At 40.8% G+C, this 17,663-nt stretch overlaps 19 non-coding genes across 19 annotated transcripts; all 19 read left to right on the top strand.

Moving 5' to 3' along the window:
* The first annotated feature begins 411 nt into the window (after positions 1-411).
* Positions 412-485, top strand: trnan-guu (transfer RNA asparagine (anticodon GUU)). The gene has a single exon. It is a non-coding gene; the product is annotated as a tRNA-Asn (tRNA).
* Positions 486-1,097: 612 nt separating this feature from the next.
* trnan-guu (transfer RNA asparagine (anticodon GUU)) lies at positions 1,098-1,171 on the top strand. Its single transcript has one exon. It is a non-coding gene; the product is annotated as a tRNA-Asn (tRNA).
* A 613-nt stretch (positions 1,172-1,784) lies between these two features.
* trnan-guu (transfer RNA asparagine (anticodon GUU)) lies at positions 1,785-1,858 on the top strand. The gene has a single exon. It is a non-coding gene; the product is annotated as a tRNA-Asn (tRNA).
* Positions 1,859-2,468: 610 nt separating this feature from the next.
* Positions 2,469-2,548, top strand: trnan-guu (transfer RNA asparagine (anticodon GUU)). Its single transcript has one exon. It is a non-coding gene; the product is annotated as a tRNA-Asn (tRNA).
* Positions 2,549-3,160: 612 nt separating this feature from the next.
* trnan-guu (transfer RNA asparagine (anticodon GUU)) lies at positions 3,161-3,240 on the top strand. The gene has a single exon. It is a non-coding gene; the product is annotated as a tRNA-Asn (tRNA).
* A 612-nt stretch (positions 3,241-3,852) lies between these two features.
* Positions 3,853-3,926, top strand: trnan-guu (transfer RNA asparagine (anticodon GUU)). The gene has a single exon. It is a non-coding gene; the product is annotated as a tRNA-Asn (tRNA).
* Positions 3,927-4,540: 614 nt separating this feature from the next.
* Positions 4,541-4,614, top strand: trnan-guu (transfer RNA asparagine (anticodon GUU)). Its single transcript has one exon. It is a non-coding gene; the product is annotated as a tRNA-Asn (tRNA).
* A 613-nt stretch (positions 4,615-5,227) lies between these two features.
* On the top strand, positions 5,228-5,301 carry trnai-gau (transfer RNA isoleucine (anticodon GAU)). Its single transcript has one exon. It is a non-coding gene; the product is annotated as a tRNA-Ile (tRNA).
* A 614-nt stretch (positions 5,302-5,915) lies between these two features.
* Positions 5,916-5,995, top strand: trnan-guu (transfer RNA asparagine (anticodon GUU)). Its single transcript has one exon. It is a non-coding gene; the product is annotated as a tRNA-Asn (tRNA).
* A 612-nt stretch (positions 5,996-6,607) lies between these two features.
* Positions 6,608-6,681, top strand: trnan-guu (transfer RNA asparagine (anticodon GUU)). The gene has a single exon. It is a non-coding gene; the product is annotated as a tRNA-Asn (tRNA).
* Positions 6,682-7,291: 610 nt separating this feature from the next.
* trnan-guu (transfer RNA asparagine (anticodon GUU)) lies at positions 7,292-7,365 on the top strand. Its single transcript has one exon. It is a non-coding gene; the product is annotated as a tRNA-Asn (tRNA).
* A 611-nt stretch (positions 7,366-7,976) lies between these two features.
* On the top strand, positions 7,977-8,050 carry trnan-guu (transfer RNA asparagine (anticodon GUU)). The gene has a single exon. It is a non-coding gene; the product is annotated as a tRNA-Asn (tRNA).
* Positions 8,051-8,655: 605 nt separating this feature from the next.
* Positions 8,656-8,729, top strand: trnan-guu (transfer RNA asparagine (anticodon GUU)). The gene has a single exon. It is a non-coding gene; the product is annotated as a tRNA-Asn (tRNA).
* A 610-nt stretch (positions 8,730-9,339) lies between these two features.
* Positions 9,340-9,413, top strand: trnan-guu (transfer RNA asparagine (anticodon GUU)). Its single transcript has one exon. It is a non-coding gene; the product is annotated as a tRNA-Asn (tRNA).
* Positions 9,414-10,023: 610 nt separating this feature from the next.
* Positions 10,024-10,097, top strand: trnan-guu (transfer RNA asparagine (anticodon GUU)). Its single transcript has one exon. It is a non-coding gene; the product is annotated as a tRNA-Asn (tRNA).
* Positions 10,098-10,710: 613 nt separating this feature from the next.
* trnan-guu (transfer RNA asparagine (anticodon GUU)) lies at positions 10,711-10,790 on the top strand. The gene has a single exon. It is a non-coding gene; the product is annotated as a tRNA-Asn (tRNA).
* A 2,120-nt stretch (positions 10,791-12,910) lies between these two features.
* On the top strand, positions 12,911-12,984 carry trnan-guu (transfer RNA asparagine (anticodon GUU)). The gene has a single exon. It is a non-coding gene; the product is annotated as a tRNA-Asn (tRNA).
* Positions 12,985-15,439: 2,455 nt separating this feature from the next.
* Positions 15,440-15,513, top strand: trnan-guu (transfer RNA asparagine (anticodon GUU)). Its single transcript has one exon. It is a non-coding gene; the product is annotated as a tRNA-Asn (tRNA).
* A 608-nt stretch (positions 15,514-16,121) lies between these two features.
* On the top strand, positions 16,122-16,195 carry trnan-guu (transfer RNA asparagine (anticodon GUU)). Its single transcript has one exon. It is a non-coding gene; the product is annotated as a tRNA-Asn (tRNA).
* The last annotated feature ends 1,468 nt before the right edge of the window (positions 16,196-17,663 follow it).

The raw sequence follows: 17,663 nt of genomic DNA, 5'->3' as shown, positions 1-17,663 counted from the left end.
ATTTAGGAGTTTAGATATGATCCATTTCACCTTGTCTTACGATCATAACATGGAAATAGTTTTTTTCTTTAAAGCCCTATTTTGCTGTCTTTTTTTACCAATTAACATTTAAGGGGGCCACAGGGAGAGGGAAGCTTGTTCTTAAGGGGGGCTCCCCCCTTTTCCCCTTTTCCAGAACCCAGGAGAATTCATACGCTCAGAGATAAGGTTAAGGGTTGAAAGGAGATGATTCAGGTGGGACTGAAAGGGAGGGGGCCCTAGCATTTAAATCATGTGATATTTATCAGTGGGGAATGAAATACGGCTACTTTCTATCAACATTTGAAGACATCAATGTCGAGGTGATTTAACGCACAGGTTTTTTTTGGGTGTATTACATTTTTTTCAAGACACATGTGATTTCCATCATAGGTCTCTGTGGCGCAATTGGTTAGCGCGTTCGACTGTTAATCGAAAGGTTGGTGGTTCAAGCCCACCCAGGGACGAGCTGATTTTTACTGAACACCAGGTCAAGCATCAGCCCATACCATTAACCTTTGTTAAGTGAAAAAAATCAACTGTGTTTCCAATAGTAGATTTGATAGAACAGCTCTGTCATTTCCCGTCCAACCATTTACTTCCGTTGACTTGAGTACGGAGTGTCTGGAAGAGCTAGCTGGCTAAAGTGCTATCTAGGAATTGGAAGTATTTAGGAGTTTAGATATGATCCATTTCACCTTGTCTTACGATCATAACATGGAAATAGTTTTTTTCTTTAAAGCCCTATTTTGCTATCTTTTTTTACCAATTAACATTTAAGGGGGCCACAGGGAGAGGAAAGCTTGTTCTTAAGGGGGGCTCCCCCCTTTTCCCCTTTTCCAGAACCCAGGAGAATTCATACGCTCAGAGATAAGGTTAAGGGTTGAAAGGAGATGATTCAGGTGGGACTGAAAGGGAGGGGGCCCTAGCATTTAAATCATGTGATATTTATCAGTGGGGAATGAAATACGGCTACTTTCTATCAACATTTGAAGACATCAATGTCGAGGTGATTTAACGCACAGGTTTTTTTTGGGTGTATTACATTTTTTTCAAGACACATGTGATTTCCCTCATAGGTCTCTGTGGCGCAATTGGTTAGCGCGTTCGACTGTTAATCGAAAGGTTGGTGGTTCAAGCCCACCCAGGGACGAGCTAATTTTTACTGAACACCAGGTCAAGCATCAGCCCATACCATTAACCTTTGTTAAGTGAAAAAAATCAACTGTGTTTCCAAGAGTAGATTTGATAGAACTGCTCTGTCATTTCCCGTCCAACCATTTACTTCCGTTGACTTGAGTACGGAGTGTCTGGAAGAAGAGCTATCTGGCTAAAGTGCTTTCTAGGAATTGGAAGTATTTAGGAGCTTAGACATGATCCATTTCACCTTGTGTTACGATCATAACATGGAAATAGTTTTTTTCTTAAAAGCCATATTTTGCTATCTTTTTTTACCAATTAACATTTAAGGGGGCCACAGGGAGAGGAAAGCTTGTTCTTAAGGGGGGCTCCCCCCTTTTCCCCTTTTCCAGAACCCAGGAGAATTCATACGCTCAGAGATAAGGTTAAGGGTTGAAAGGAGATGATTCAGGTGGGACTGAAAGGAAGGGGGCCCTAGAATTTAAATCATGGGTTATTTATCAGTGGGGAATTAAATACGGCTACTTTCTATCAACATTTGACGGCATCAATGTCGAGGTGATTTAACGCATTTTCTTTTTGGGTGTATTACTTTTTTTTCAAGACACATGTGGTTTCACACGTTGGTCTCTGTGGCACAATTGGTTAGCTTGTTCGACTGTTAATTGAAAGGTTGGTGGTTCAAGCCCACCCAGGGACGAGCTGATATTTACTGAACACCAGGTCAAGCATCGGCCCATACCGTTAACCTTTGTTAAGTGAAAAAAATCAACTGTGTTTCCAATAGTAGATTTGATAGAACAGCTCTGTCATTTCCCGTCCAACCATTTACTTCCGTTGACTTGAGTACGGAGTGTCTGGAAGAGCTAGCTGGCTAAAGTGCTATCTAGGAATTGGAAGTATTTAGGAGTTTAGATATGATCCATTTCACCTTGTCTTACGATTATAACATGGAAATAGTTTTTTTCTTTAAAGCCCTATTTTGCTATCTTTTTTTACCAATTAACATTTAAGGGGGCCACAGGGAGAGGAAAGCTTGTTCTTAAGGGGGGCTCCCCCCTTTTCCCCTATTCCAGAACCCAGGAGAATTCATACGCTCAAAGATAAGGTTAAGGGTTGAAAGGAGATGATTCAGGTGGGACTGAAAGGAAGGGGGCCCTAGAATTTAAATCATGGGTTATTTATCAGTGGGGAATTAAATACGGCTAGTTTCTATCAACATTTGACGGCATCAATGTCGAGGTGATTTAACGCATTTTTTTTTTGGGTGTATTACTTTTTTTTCTAGACACATGTGATTTCCCACATAGGTCTCTGTAGCTTTGGCGCAATTGGTTAGCGCGTTCGACTGTTAATCGAAAGGTTGGTGGTTCAAGCCTACTCAGGGACGAGCTGATATTTACTGAACACCAGGTCAAGCATCAGCCCATACCATTAACCTTTGTTAAGTGAAAAAAATCAACTGTGTTTTCAATAGTAGATTTGATAGAACAGCTCTGTCATTTCCCGTCCAACCATTTACTTCCGTTGACTTGAGTACGGAGTGTCTGGAAGAGCTAGCTGGCTAAAGTGCTATCTAGGAATTGGAAGTATTTAGGAGTTTAGATATGATCCATTTCACCTTGTCTTACGATCATAACATGGAAATAGTTTTTTTCTTTAAAGCCCTATTTTGCTATCTTTTTTTACCAATTAACATTTAAGGGGGCCACAGGGAGAGGGAAGCTTGTTCTTAAGGGGGGCTCCCCCCTTTTCCCCTTTTCCAGAACCCAGGAGAATTCATACGCTCAGAGATAAGGTTAAGGGTTGAAAGGAGATGATTCAGGTGGGACTGAAAGGGAGGGGGCCCTAGCATTTAAATCATGTGATATTTATCAGTGGGGAATGAAATACGGCTACTTTCTATCAACATTTGAAGACATCAATGTCGAGGTGATTTAACGCACAGGTTTTTTTTGGGTGTATTACATTTTTTTCAAGACACATGTGATTTTCCTCAAAGGTCTCTGTAGCTTTGGCGCAATTGGTGAGCGCGTTCGACTGTTAATCGAAAGGTTGGTGGTTCAAGCCCACCCAGGGACGAGCTGATATTTACTGAACACCAGGTCAAGCATCAGCCCATACCATTAACCTTTGTTAAGTGAAAAAAATCAACTGTGTTTCCAATAGTAGATTTGATAGAACAGCTCTGTCATTTCCCGTCCAACCATTTACTTCCGTTGACTTGAGTACGGAGTGTCTGGAAGGGCTAGCTGGCTAAAGTGCTATCTAGGAATTGGAAGTATTTAGGAGTTTAGATATGATCCATTTCACCTTGTCTTACGATCATAACATGGAAATAGTTTTTTTCTTTAAAGCCCTATTTTGCTATCTTTTTTTACCAATTAACATTTAAGGGGGCCACAGGGAGAGGAAAGCTTGTTCTTAAGGGGGGCTCCCCCCTTTTCCCCTTTTCCAGAACCCAGGAGAATTCATACGCTCAGAGATAAGGTTAAGGGTTGAAAGGAGATGATTCAGGTGGGACTGAAAGGGAGGGGGCCCTAGCATTTAAATCAAGTGTTATTTATCAGTGGGGAATGAAATACGGCTACTTTCTATCAACATTTGAAGACATCAATGTCGAGGTGATTTAACGCACAGGTTTTTTTTGGGTGTATTACATTTTTTTCAAGACACATGTGATTTCCCTCATAGGTCTCTGTGGCGCAATTGGTTAGCGCGTTCGGCTGTTAATCGAAAGGTTGGTGGTTCAAGCCCACCCAGGGACGAGCTGATATTTACTGAACACCAGGTCAATCATCAGCCCATACCATTAACCTTTGTTAAGTGAAAATAATCAACTGTGTTTCCAAGAGTAGATATGATAGAACTGCTCTGTCATTTCCCATCCAACCATTTACTTCCATTGACTTGAGTACGGAGTGTCTGGAAGAAGAGCTAGCTGGCCAAAGTGCTTTCTAGGAATTGGAAGTATTTAGGAGCTTAGATATGATCCATTTCACCTTGTCTTACGATCATAACATGGAAATAGTATTTTTCTTATAAGCCATATTTTGCTATCTTTTTTTACCAATTAACATTTAAGGGGGCCACAGGGAGAGGAAAGCTTGTTCTTAAGGGGGGCTCCCCCCTTTTCCCCTTTTCCAGAACCCAGGAGAATTCATACGCTCAGAGATAAGGTTAAGGGTTGAAAGGAGATGATTCAGGTGGGACTGAAAGGGAGGGGGCCCTAGAATTTAAACATATGTTATTTATCAGTGGGGAATGAAATACGGCTACTTTCTATCAACATTTGAAGGCATCAATGGCGAGGTGATTTGACGCACAGGTTTTTTTTGGGTGTATTACTTTTTTTTCAAGACACATGTGATGTCACACATCTGTATCTGTGGCGCAATTGGTTAGCGCGTTGGACTGTTAATCGAAAGGTTGGTGGTTCAAGCCCACCCAGGGACGAGCTGACATTTACTGAACACCAGGTCAAGCATCAGCCCATACCATTAACCTTTGTTAAGTGAAAAAGATCAACTGTGTTTCCAATAGTAGATTTGATAGAAATGCTCTGTCATTTCCCGTCCAACCATTTACTTCCGTTGACTTGAGTACGGAGTGTCTGGAAGAAGAGCTATCTGGCTAAAGTGCTTTCTAGGAATTGGAAGTATTTAGGAGCTTAGACATGATCCATTTCACCTTGTGTTACGATCATAACATGGAAATAGTTTTTTTCTTAAAAGCCATATTTTGCTATCTTTTTTTACCAATTAACATTTAAGGGGGCCACAGGGAGAGGAAAGCTTGTTCTTAAGGGGGGCTCCCCCCTTTTCCCCTTTTCCAGAACCCAGGAGAATTCATACGCTCAGAGATAAGGTTAAGGGTTGAAAGGAGATGATTCAGGTGGGACTGAAAGGAAGGGGGCCCTAGAATTTAAATCATGGGTTATTTATCAGTGGGGAATTAAATACGGCTACTTTCTATCAACATTTGACGGCATCAATGTCGAGGTGATTTAACGCTTTTTTTTTTTGGGTGTATTACTTTTTTTTCAAGACACTTGTGGTTTCCCACTTTGGTCTCTGTGGCGCAATTGGTTAGTGTGTTCGACTGATATTCGAAAGGTTGGTGGTTCAAGCCCACCCAGGGACGAGCTGATATTTACTGAACACCAGGTCAAGCATCAGCCCATACCATTAACCTTTGTTAAGTGAAAAAAATCAACTGTGTTTCCAAGAGTAGATTTGATAGAACTGCTCTGTCATTTCCCTTCCAACCATTTACTTCCGTTGACTTGAGTACGGAGTGTCTGGAAGAAGAGCTAGCTGGCTAAAGTGCTTTCTAGGAATTGGAAGTATTTAGGAGCTTAGATATGATCCATTTCACCTTGTCTTACGATCATAACATGGAAATCGTTTTTTTTCTTAAAAGCCATATTTTGCTATCTTTTTTTACCAATTAACATTTAAGGGGGCCACAGGGAGAGGAAAGCTTGTTCTTAAGGGGGGCTCCCCCCTTTTCCCCTTTTCCAGAACCCAGGAGAATTCATACGCTCAAAGATAAGGTTAAGGGTTGAAAGGAGATGATTCAGGTGGGACTGAAAGGAAGGGGGCCCTAGAATTTAAATCATGGGTTATTTATCAGTGGGGAATTAAATACGGCTACTTTCTATCAACATTTGACGGCATCAATGTCGAGGTGATTTAACACAGTTTTTTTTTGGGTGTATTACTTTTTTTTCAAGACACATGTGAATTCCCACATATGTCTCTGTAGCATTGGCGCAATTGGTTAGCGCGTTCGACTGTTAATCGAAAGTTTGGTGGTTCAAGCCTACCCAGGGACGAGCTGATATTTACTGAACACCAGGTCAAGCATCAGCCCATACCATTAACCTTTGTTAAGTGAAAAAAATCAACTGTGTTTCCAATAGTAGATTTGATAGAACAGCTCTGTCATTTCCCGTCCAACCATTTACTTCCGTTGACTTGAGTACGGAGTGTCTGGAAGAGCTAGCTGGCTAAAGTGCTATCTAGGAATTGGAAGTATTTAGGAGTTTAGATATGATCCATTTCACCTTGTCTTACGATCATAACATGGAAATAGTTTTTTTCTTTAAAGCCCTATTTTGCTATCTTCTTTTACCAATTAACATTTAAGGGGGCCACAGGGAGAGGGAAGCTTGTTCTTAAGGGGGGCTCCCCCCTTTTCCCCTTTTCCAGAACCCAGGAGAATTCATACGCTCAGAGATAAGGTTAAGGGTTGAAAGGAGATGATTCAGGTGGGACTGAAAGGGAGGGGGCCCTAGCATTTAAATCATGTGATATTTATCAGTGGTGAATGAAATACGGCTACTTTCTATCAACATTTGAAGACATCAATGTCGAGGTGATTTAACGCACAGGTTTTTTTTGGGTGTATTACATTTTTTTCAAGACACATGTGATTTCCCTCATAGGTCTCTGTGGCGCAATTGGTTAGCGCGTTCGACTGTTAATCGAAAGGTTGGAGGTTCAAGCCCACCCAGGGACGAGCTGATTTTTACTGAACACCAGGTCAAGCATCAGCCCATACCATTAACCTTTGTTAAGTGAAAAAAATCAACTGTGTTTCCAATAGTAGATTTGATAGAACAGCTCTGTCATTTCCCGTCCAACCATTTACTTCCGTTGACTTGAGTACGGAGTGTCTGGAAGAGCTAGCTGGCTAAAGTGCTATCTAGGAATTGGAAGTATTTAGGAGTTTAGATATGATCCATTTCACCTTGTCTTACGATCATAACATGGAAATAGTTTTTTTCTTTAAAGCCCTATTTTGCTATCTTTTTTTACCAATTAACATTTAAGGGGGCCACAGGGAGAGGAAAGCTTGTTCTTAAGGGGGGCTCCCCCCTTTTCCCCTTTTCCAGAACCCAGGAGAATTCATACGCTCAGAGATAAGGTTAAGGGTTGAAAGGAGATGATTCAGGTGGGACTGAAAGGGAGGGGGCCCTAGCATTTAAATCATGTGATATTTATCAGTGGGGAATTAAATACGGCTACTTTCTATCAACATTTGACGGCATCAATGTCGAGGTGATTTAACGCATTTTCTTTTTGGGTGTATTACTTTTTTTTCAAGACACATGTGGTTTCCCACATTGGTCTCTGTGGCACAATTGGTTAGCGTGTTCGACTGTTAATCGAAAGGTTGGTGGATCAAGCCCACCCAGGGACGAGCTGATATTTACTGAACACCAGGTCAAGCATCAGCCCATACCATTAACCTTTGTTAAGTGAAAAAAATCAACTGTGTTTCCAAGAGTAGATTTGATAGAACTGCTCTGTCATTTCCCGTCCAACCATTTACTTCCGTTGACTTGAGTACGGAGTGTCTGGAAGAAGAGCTAGCTGGCTAAAGTGCTTTCTAGGAATTGGAAGTATTTAGGAGCTTAGATATGATCCATTTCACCTTGTGTTACGATCATATCATGGAAATCGTTTTTTTCTTAAAAGCCATATTTTGCTATCTTTTTTTACCAATTAACATTTAAGGGGGCCACAGGGAGAGGAAAGCTTGTTCTTAAGGGGGGCTCCTTTTCCCCTTTTCCAGAACCCAGGAGAATTCATACGCTCAGAGATAAGGTTAAGGGTTGAAAGGAGATGATTCAGGTGGGACTGAAAGGGAGGGGGCCCTAGCATTTAAATCATGTGATATTTATCAGTGGGGAATGAAATACGGCTACTTTCTATCAACACTTGAAGACATCAATGTCGAGGTGATTTAACGCACAGGTTTTTTTTGGGTGTATTACATTTTTTTCAAGACACATGTGATTTCCCAGATAGGTCTCTGTGGCGCAATTGGTTAGCACGTTCGACTGTTAATCGAAAGGTTGGTGGTTCAAGCCCACCCAGGGAAGAGCTGATATTTACTGAACACCAGGTCAAGCATCAGCCCATACCATTAACCTTTGTTAAGTGAAAAAAATCAACTGTGTTTCCAAGAGTAGATTTGATAGAACTGCTCTGTCATTTCCCGTCCAACCATTTACTTCCGTTGACTTGAGTACGGAGTGTCTGGAAGAAGAGCTAGCTGGCTAAAGTGCTTTCTAGGAATTGGAAGTATTTAGGAGCTTAGATATGATCCATTTCACCTTGTGTTACGATCATATCATGGAAATAGTTTTTTTCTTAAAAGCCATATTTTGCTATCTTTTTTTACCAATTAACATTTAAGGGGGCCACAGGGAGAGGAAAGCTTGTTCTTAAGGGGGGCTCCCCCCTTTTCCAGAACCCAGGAGAATTCATACGCTCAAAGATAAGGTTAAGGGTTGAAAGGAGATGATTCAGGTGGGACTGAAAGGAAGGGGGCCCTAGAATTTAAATCATGGGTTATTTATCAGTGGGGAATTAAATACGGCTACTTTCTATCAACATTTGACGGCATCAATGTCGAGGTGATTTAACGCAGTTTATTTTTGGGTGTATTACTTTTTTTTCAAGACACATGTGGTTTTCCACATAGCTCTCTGTGGCGCAATTGGTTAGCGCGTTCGACTGTTAATCGAAAGGTTGGTGGTTCAAGCCCACCCAGGGACGAGCTGATTTTTACTGAACACCAGGTCAAGCATCAGCCCATACCATTAACCTTTGTTAAGTGAAAAAAATCAACTGTGTTTCCAAGAGTAGATTTGATAGAACTGCTCTGTCATTTCCCGTCCAACCATTTACTTCCGTTGACTTGAGTACAGAGTGTCTGGAAGAGCTAGCTGGCTAAAGTGCTATCTAGGAATTGGAAGTATTTAGGAGTTTAGATATGATCCATTTCACCTTGTCTTACGATCATAACATGGAGATCGTTTTTTTCTTAAAAGCCATATTTTGCTATCTTTTTTTACCAATTAACATTTAAGGGGGCCACAGGGAGAGGAAAGCTTGTTCTTAAGGGGGGCTCCCCCCTTTTCCCCTTTTCCAGAACCCAGGAGAATTCATACGCTCAGAGATAAGGTTAAGGGTTGAAAGGAGATTATTCAGGTGGGACTGAAAGGGAGGGGGCCCTAGAATTTAAATCATGGGTTATTTATCAGTGGGGAATGAAATACGGCTACTTTCTATCAACATTTGAAGACATCAATGTCGAGGTGATTTAACGCACGTCTTTTTTGGGCGTATTACTTTTTTTTCAAGACACATGTGTATTACCACATAGGTCTCTGTGGCGCAATTGGTTAGCGTGTTCGACTGTTAATCGAAAGGTTGGTGGTTCAAGCCCACCCAGGGACGAGCTGATATTTACTGAACACCAGGTCAAGCATCAGCCCATACCATTAACCTTTGTTAAGTGAAAATAATCAACTGTGTTTCCAAGAGTAGATTTGATAGAACTGCTCTGTAATTTCCTGTCCAACCAATTACTTCCGTTGACTTGAGTACGGAGTGTCTGGAAGAGCTAGCTGGCTAAAGTGCTATCTAGGAATTGGAAGTATTTAGGAGTTTAGATATGATCCATTTCACCTTGTCTTACGATCATAACATGGAAATAGTTTTTTTCTTAAAAGCCATATTTTGCTATCTTTTTTTACCAATTAACATTTAAGGGGGCCACAGGGAGAGGAAAGCTTGTTCTTAAGGGGGGCTCCCCCCTTTTCCCCTTTTCCAGAACCCAGGAGAATTCATACGCTCAAAGATAAGGTTAAGGGTTGAAAGGAGATGATTCAGGTGGGACTGAAAGGAAGGGGGCCCTAGAATTTAAATCATGGGTTATTTATCAGTGGGGAATTAAATACGGCTACTTTCTATCAACATTTGACGGCATCAATGTCGAGGTGATTTAACGCAGTTTTTTTTTGGGTGTATTAATTTTTTTTCAAGACACATGTGATTTCCTACATGGGTCTCTGTGGCGCAATTGGTTAGCGCGTTCGACTGTTAATCGAAAGGTTGGTGGTTCAAGCCCACCCAGGGACGAGCTGATATTTACTGAAGACTAGGTCAAGCATCAGCCCATTCTATTAACCTTTGTTAAGTGAAAAAAATCAACTGTCTTCCCAAGAGTAGATTTGATAGAACTGCTCTGTCATTTCCCGTCCAACCATTTACTTCCGTTGACTTGAGTACGGAGTGTCTGGAAGAAGAGCTAGCTGGCTAAAGTGCTTTCTAGGAATTGGAAGTATTTAGGAGCATAGATATGATCCATTTCACCTTGTGTTACGATCATATCATGGAAATAGTTTTTTTCTTGAAAGCCATATTTTGCTATCTTTTTTTACCAATTAACATTTAAGGGGGCCACAGGGAGAGGAAAGCTTGTTCTTAAGGGGGGCTCCCCCCTTTTCCCCTTTTCCAGAACCCAGGAGAATTCATACGCTCAAAGATAAGGTTAAGGGTTGAAAGGAGATGATTCAGGTGGGACTGAAAGGAAGGGGGCCCTAGAATTTAAATCATGGGTTATTTATCAGTGGGGAATTAAATACGGCTACTTTCTATCAACATTTGACGGCATCAATGTCGAGGTGATTTAACGCAGTTTTTTTTTGGGTGTATTACTTTTTTTTCAAGACACATGTGATTTCCCACATAGGTCTCTGTAGCTTTGGCGCAATTGGTTAGTGCGTTCGACTGTTAATCGAAAGGTTGGTGGTTCAAGCCTACCCAGGGACGAGCTGATATTTACTGAACACCAGGGGCCGTATTCACAAAGGATCTTAGGGCTAAAAGTAGGTCCTAACTGGCGAATTTAGGAGTAACTCCTAAAAATAATGGGCGTGTCACTCTTAAATTTAGGACTCCTAACTTTTTTCACTAAGAGCAATTCACAAAGTATTTTAGGACTAAAAGTAGCACCTAAGTCTAGGAGAGCTTAAAAGTCCTCAAGAGGACTCCTAACTCAGTAAGACCTATTCACAAAGAATCTTAAAATGCCTGCGAGACGAAATGTTAGGGTATTCAATTTATTGTGGAGTTAATGCGCGATGCAATAACATCCCCGACTAACAGGAATAATCCGATTAGTCCCGAAATAAAATGTTATAACAATTATAAGTTATAAAAAAATATATATAACTTCTAAAAAATAAAAATAATTGCGCCATCAAAAGACGAGGACGTGTTCGTCAATAGGAAGAAAGTGCATTCCATCAACATGCAGGTTGTTTTTGATGCAAATTTTAACATAGCCTACTGGATGTTGTTGCAAAGTGGCCTGGATCTTCAGCTACCCATGATTCGCGCATTTTAATGGTGAGCGGTCTGAGGCAGCTTTTTGAGATGTACCAGTTGGGTGTCACTTGCTGGGTGACAGTGACTATCCATGCAAGACGTGGCTCTAGACACCCTACCTCAATCCACAACCGGGAGCACAGTTAAAGTGTAACATGTAAGTGATTACGCAGATTAGTCCTATGCGTAAAACACATCGTATTGGCTCTTTGCTAGAGCACACAAACATACACGAAATGTTGTGGAGAGAGGAATTGGGCAGATGAAACGTCGGTTTCCTCCATGTCCTCCACGGCGAAATACGCCTCACCCCAGAGAGGGCAAGCACAGTAATCACTGTATGTGCCATTCTACACAACCTCTGCAAGCGGAGGAACATTCCACAGCCAGACGATGATGATGATGATGATGATGGCGATCAACATTACAAGGAATTTGGCCGTGTGGAACCGAGTGGACAGGCATTTAGGGATCACTTTGAAAACACATTTTAGGTAAACACCTTGGCACAAATCAGTCAACACTTGGGTAGTTCGTAACATTTATTTTCTTTTAGATTTTACGTATTTGTATTGTTTGCTTTCTCTCTCTCTTGAACGTGCAGGCTACAACGTCATTATCGTGGTCTGCACAAAATTGTCATCATGCGTGTATTCTGCTAACTGCACTATAACTACTTAATAGGAATTCATTTCTAGCCTAGGCTATTTCCTTGTTTTTCGGTGATTCAGTGGGCTCGTCTGAACAACCAATCACCGAACTGACCGCTTCTAAACTCGTGCACGAGAATTGACGTAATCCATAGCAACGGCGCGTCACTCTTAGTTCACTCTTTGTGATTTATCCTTAGTAAGAGTAGGTCTCAGCGGCTTTGTGAATAACTTTTAAGAAAAAACTCCTACGTAAAATGTTTTAGCGCGAGTTAGGAGCACTCCTAGCGGTAAGATAAAATGCTTTGTGAATACGGCCCCAGGTCAAGCATCAGCCCATAGCATTAACCTTTGTTAAGTGAAAAAAATCAACTGTGTTTCCAATAGTAGATTTGATAGAACAGCTCTGTCATTTCCCGTTCAACCATTTACTTCCGTTGACTTGAGTACGGAGTGTCTGGTAGAGCTAGCTGGCTAAAGTGCTATCTAGGAATTGGAAGTATTTAGGAGTTTAGATATGATCCATTTCACCTTGTCTTACGATCATAACATGGAAATAGTTTTTTTCTTTAAAGCCCTATTTTGCTATCTTTTTTTACCAATTAACATTTAAGGGGGCCACAGGGAGAGGAAAGCTTGTTCTTAAGGGGGGCTCCCCCCTTTTCCCCTTTTCCAGAACCCAGGAGAATTCATACGCTCAGAGATAAGGTTAAGGGTTGAAAGGAGATAATTCAGGTGGGACTGAAAGGGAGGGGGCCCTAGCATTTAAATCATGTGTTATTTATCAGTGGGGAATGAAATACGGCTACTTTCTATCAACATTTGAAGACATCAATGTCGAGGTGATTTAACGCACAGGTTTTTTTTGGGTGTATTAGTTTTTTTTCAAGACGCATGTAATTCCCCTCATCGGTCCATGTGGCGCAATTGGTTAGCGCGTTCGACTGTTAATCGAAAGGTTGGTGGTTCAAGCCCACCTAGGGACGAGCTGATATTTACTGAACACCAGGTCAAGCATCAGCCCATACTATTAACCTATGTTGAGTGAAAAAAATCAACTGTGTTTCCAAGAGTAGATTTGATAGAACTGCTCTGTGATTTCCCATCCAACCATTTAATTCCGTTGACTTGAGTACGGAGTGTCTGGAAGAAGAGCTAGCTGGCTAAAGTGCTTTTCTTGGAATTGGAAGTATTTTGGAGCTTAGATACGATCATAACATGGACATAGTTTTTTTCTTAAAAGCCCTATTTTGCTATCTTTTTTTTACCAATCAACATTTAAGGGGGCCACAGGGAGAGGAAAGCTTGTTCTTAAGGGGGGCCCTTTTCCCCTTTTCCAGAACCCAGGAGAATTCATACGCTCAGAGATAAGGTTAAGGGTTGAAAGGAGATGATTCAGGTGGGACTGAAAGGGAGGGAGCCCTAGAATTTAAATCATGTGTTATTTATCAGTGGGGAATGAAATACGGCTACTTTCTATCAACATTTGAAGGCATCAATGTCAAGGTTATTTAACGCGCAGGTTTTTTTTGGGTGTATTACTTTTTTTTCAAGACACATGTGATCTCACAGGTCTCTGTGGCGCGTTCGACTGTTACTCGAAAGGTTGGTGGTTCAAACCCACACAGGGACGAGCTGATATTTACTGAACACCAGGTCAAGCATCAGCCCATACTATCAATCTTTGTTAAGTGAAAAAGATAAACTTTGTTTCTAAGAGTAGATTTGATAGAACTGCTCTGTCATTTCCCTTCCAACCATGTATTTACGTTGACTTGAGTACGGAGTGTCTGAAAGAAGAGCTTACTATACTGATTATACATATTCATCATATTCATATTCATATCCCCGCCATTGGGACATCCGTGTTGCCACCTCATTGGTGTGTGAACAGAGGACTGTTGAACAACAAGGCAGGTAAGCAGGGAAGCCTAAGCATGCAGTTGGAGGGCAACGAAATGACAGAGCAACACTTTCAGTCAGATATCCCTCAGCCAATCAGCCGGTGTGAACATTGGTATTGATCTAGCGCCCTTTGATCCACACCTTGAACCATATCAAAGGTACGAGGCAACCTGGGAAGAAAAAGGGATAGGGTTAGAAATGTAATTTTTCCACTTTTCTTCATCTTAACAATACGTTTCATGGTCCCACACATAGCCTCTCCATCCTCATTCTATGAAAGGACCCACTGTGCAGTTGCATCAGCCCATCTGGGCTTCTGGTCTTCAGAATGGTTTTTATTTAAAGGCACACCACTACTTGGAAAGTTTCACATAAAGGACATTTTTCATGAAAGACATACATTTTAAATACATGCATGTCATCTATAAAAGGTTAAGACTGACTAGACCCAGGGAGAACCCTGGACTTTACTGTAGGTTGGAGGCATTTTAATGGCATATATGTGAACCATTAATGCAAAGAAAATGAAATATATTCTGGGCCTGAAGCCTTGCCTTGAGTATTGTTAGTTGTTACTTGTGCTCCTCAAAATACATATTCCCACGTGACGCAAACACCATGTGGCTTGTATTGCTGCCAGTATGTTATTATGGCCAATATTAATACAAATTACATGCTGTTACCAAGGGAAGATAACAGAATCGTCAGCAGAAATGACAGGTGACAGCTGCCTGAAGGCGGTTGAAGCTTGTTAAAAATCCCCAGACCAGAGATATGGACTTCCCACCTGAATGGAGTCCTGCCACTCTTGTTTTACCTCCCTGGTGCCCTTATGCTTTTCTCACTGTAAGTACACCAAAACTACATTTGGGAGTTTGCTGCCATCATATGGGAAAAATGGGCATTGCCAATTATGTTTCAGATTTTTTTTAATCTTTATTTTATAAATGGAGAACCTGTAATCATTGCAAAAAAATTGACTTTTCAACTGACACAATCACAATCTGTCTCTGAGCGTTAATTGTTTTATCTGTAGTGCTAAATCACAATTAAATGAAAAGTGTTGGAAAGATACATACATTTTGTTTGTTATCTTTTATTTGCATCTTATTAACAAAATAAAAACAAAATCATTCATACTTATATTTCTGTTGTTTCTTGTGTTACGATCATATCATGGAAATAGTTTTTTTCTTAAAAGCCATATTTTGCTATCTTTTTTTACCAATTAACATTTAAGGGGGCCACAGGGAGAGGAAAGCTTGTTCTTAAGGGGGGCTCCCCCCTTTTCCCCTTTTCCAGAACCCAGGAGAATTCATACGCTCAAAGATAAGGTTAAGGGTTGAAAGGAGATGATTCAGGTGGGACTGAAAGGAAGGGGGCCCTAGAATTTAAATCATGGGTTATTTATCAGTGGGGAATTAAATACGGCTACTTTCTATCAACATTTGACGGCATCAATGTCGAGGTGATTTAACGCAGTTTTTTTTTGGGTGTATTACTTTTTTTTCAAGACACATGTGGTTTCCCACATAGGTCTCTGTGGCGCAATTGGTTAGCGCGTTCGACTGTTAATCGAAAGGTTGGTGGTTCAAGCCCACCCAGGGACGAGCTGATTTTTACTGAACACCAGGTCAAGCATCAGCCCATACCATTAACCTTTGTTAAGTGAAAAAAATCAACTGTTTCCAAGAGTAGATTTGATAGAACTGCTCTGTCATTTCCCGTCCAACCATTTACTTCCGTTGACTTGAGTACAGAGTGTCTGGAAGAGCTAGCTGGCTAAAGTGCTATCTAGGAATTGGAAGTATTTAGGAGTTTAGATATGATCCATTTCACCTTGTCTTACGATCATAACATGGAAATCGTTTTTTTCTTAAAAGCCATATTTTGCTATCTTTTTTTACCAATTAACATTTAAGGGGGCCACAGGGAGAGGAAAGCTTGTTCTTAAGGGGGGCTCCCCCCTTTTCCCCTTTTCCAGAACCCAGGAGAATTCATACGCTCAGAGATAAGGTTAAGGGTTGAAAGGAGATTATTCAGGTGGGACTGAAAGGGAGGGGGCCCTAGAATTTAAATCATGGGTTATTTATCAGTGGGGAATGAAATACGGCTACTTTCTATCAACATTTGAAGACATCAATGTCGAGGTGATTTAACGCACGTCTTTTTTGGGCGTATTACTTTTTTTTCAATACACATGTGAAAATGTTCATTGGTCTCTGTGGCGCAATTGGTTAGCGTGTTCGACTGTTAATCGAAAGGTTGGTGGTTCAAGCCCACCCAGGGACGAGCTGATATTTACTGAACACCAGGTCAAGCATCAGCCCATACCATTAACCTTTGTTAAGTGAAAATAATCAACTGTGTTTCCAAGAGTAGATTTGATAGAACTGCGCTGTAATTTCCCGTCCAACCATTTACTTCCGTTGACTTGAGTACGGAGTGTCTGGAAGAGCTAGCTGGCTAAAGTGCTATCTAGGAATTGGAAGTATTTAGGAGTTTAGATATGATCCATTTCACCTTGTCTTACGATCATAACATGGAAATAGTTTTTTTCTTAAAAGCCATATTTTGCTATCTTTTTTTACCAATTAACATTTAAGGGGGCCACAGGGAGAGGAAAGCTTGTTCTTAAGGGGGGCTCCCCCCTTTTCCCCTTTTCCAGAACCCAGGAGAATTCATACGCTCAAAGATAAGGTTAAGGGTTGAAAGGAGATGATTCAGGTGGGACTGAAAGGAAGGGGGCCCTATAATTTAAATCATGGGTTATTTATCAGTGGGGAATTAAATACGGCTACTTTCTATCAACATTTGACGGCATCAATGTCGAGGTGATTTAACGCAGTTTTTTTTTCTTGCCTTGAGTATTGTTAGTTGTAACTTGTGCTCCTCAAAATACATATTCCCACGTGACGCAAACACCATGTGGCTTGTATTGCTGCCAGTATGTTATTATGGCCAATATTAATACAAATTACATGCTGTTACCAAGGGAAGATAACAGAATCGTCAGCAGAAATGACAGGTGACAGCTGCCTGAAGGCGGTTGAAGCTTGTTAAAAATCCCCAGACCAGAGATATGGACTTCCCACCTGAATGGAGTCCTGCCACTCTTGTTTTACCTCCCTGGTGCCCTTATGCTTTTCTCACTGTAAGTACACCAAAACTACATTTGGGAGTTTGCTGCCATCATATGGGAAAAATGGGCATTGCCAATTATGTTTCAGATTTTTTTTAATCTTTATTTTATAAATGGAGAACCTGTAATCATTGCAAAAAAATTGACTTTTCAACTGACACAATCACAATCTGTCTCTGAGCGTTAATTGTTATATCTGTAGTGCTAAATCACAATTAAATGAAAAGTGTTGGAAAGATACATACATTTTGTTTGTTATCTTTTATTTGCATCTTATTAACAAAATAAAAACAAAATCATTCATACTTATATTTCTGTTAGCGACATACAATATGGTTTATTATGGTCAGATATTTTTCTCTGCCTCATTCCCCTCAAAATTATCTTCTCCTAGAGTTTGCATGTATAGGAACCAAGCCAATGACAAACAATAAACATATCAGTGCTGTGCAGGTCTCCTTTTGGGACCAAACATTGCACAGTTTTTTTATTCATTAGTATTGATAATATTATTTAATATGGAAAGGGAATGAGGCAAAAACGCTCAAATCAACCACTTCGAACATGAACACCTGAGAGTTGTCAAATTAAATAGGCATATGTAGACCAGGGGCCTCT

The sequence above is a fragment of the Gadus chalcogrammus genome, chromosome 8, assembly GCF_026213295.1.
Source record: "Gadus chalcogrammus isolate NIFS_2021 chromosome 8, NIFS_Gcha_1.0, whole genome shotgun sequence".
Taxonomy (NCBI): domain Eukaryota; kingdom Metazoa; phylum Chordata; class Actinopteri; order Gadiformes; family Gadidae; genus Gadus; species Gadus chalcogrammus.
The sequence above is the reverse complement of the archived record's forward strand: the minus strand, read 5'-3'. Positions and strand labels throughout refer to the sequence as shown.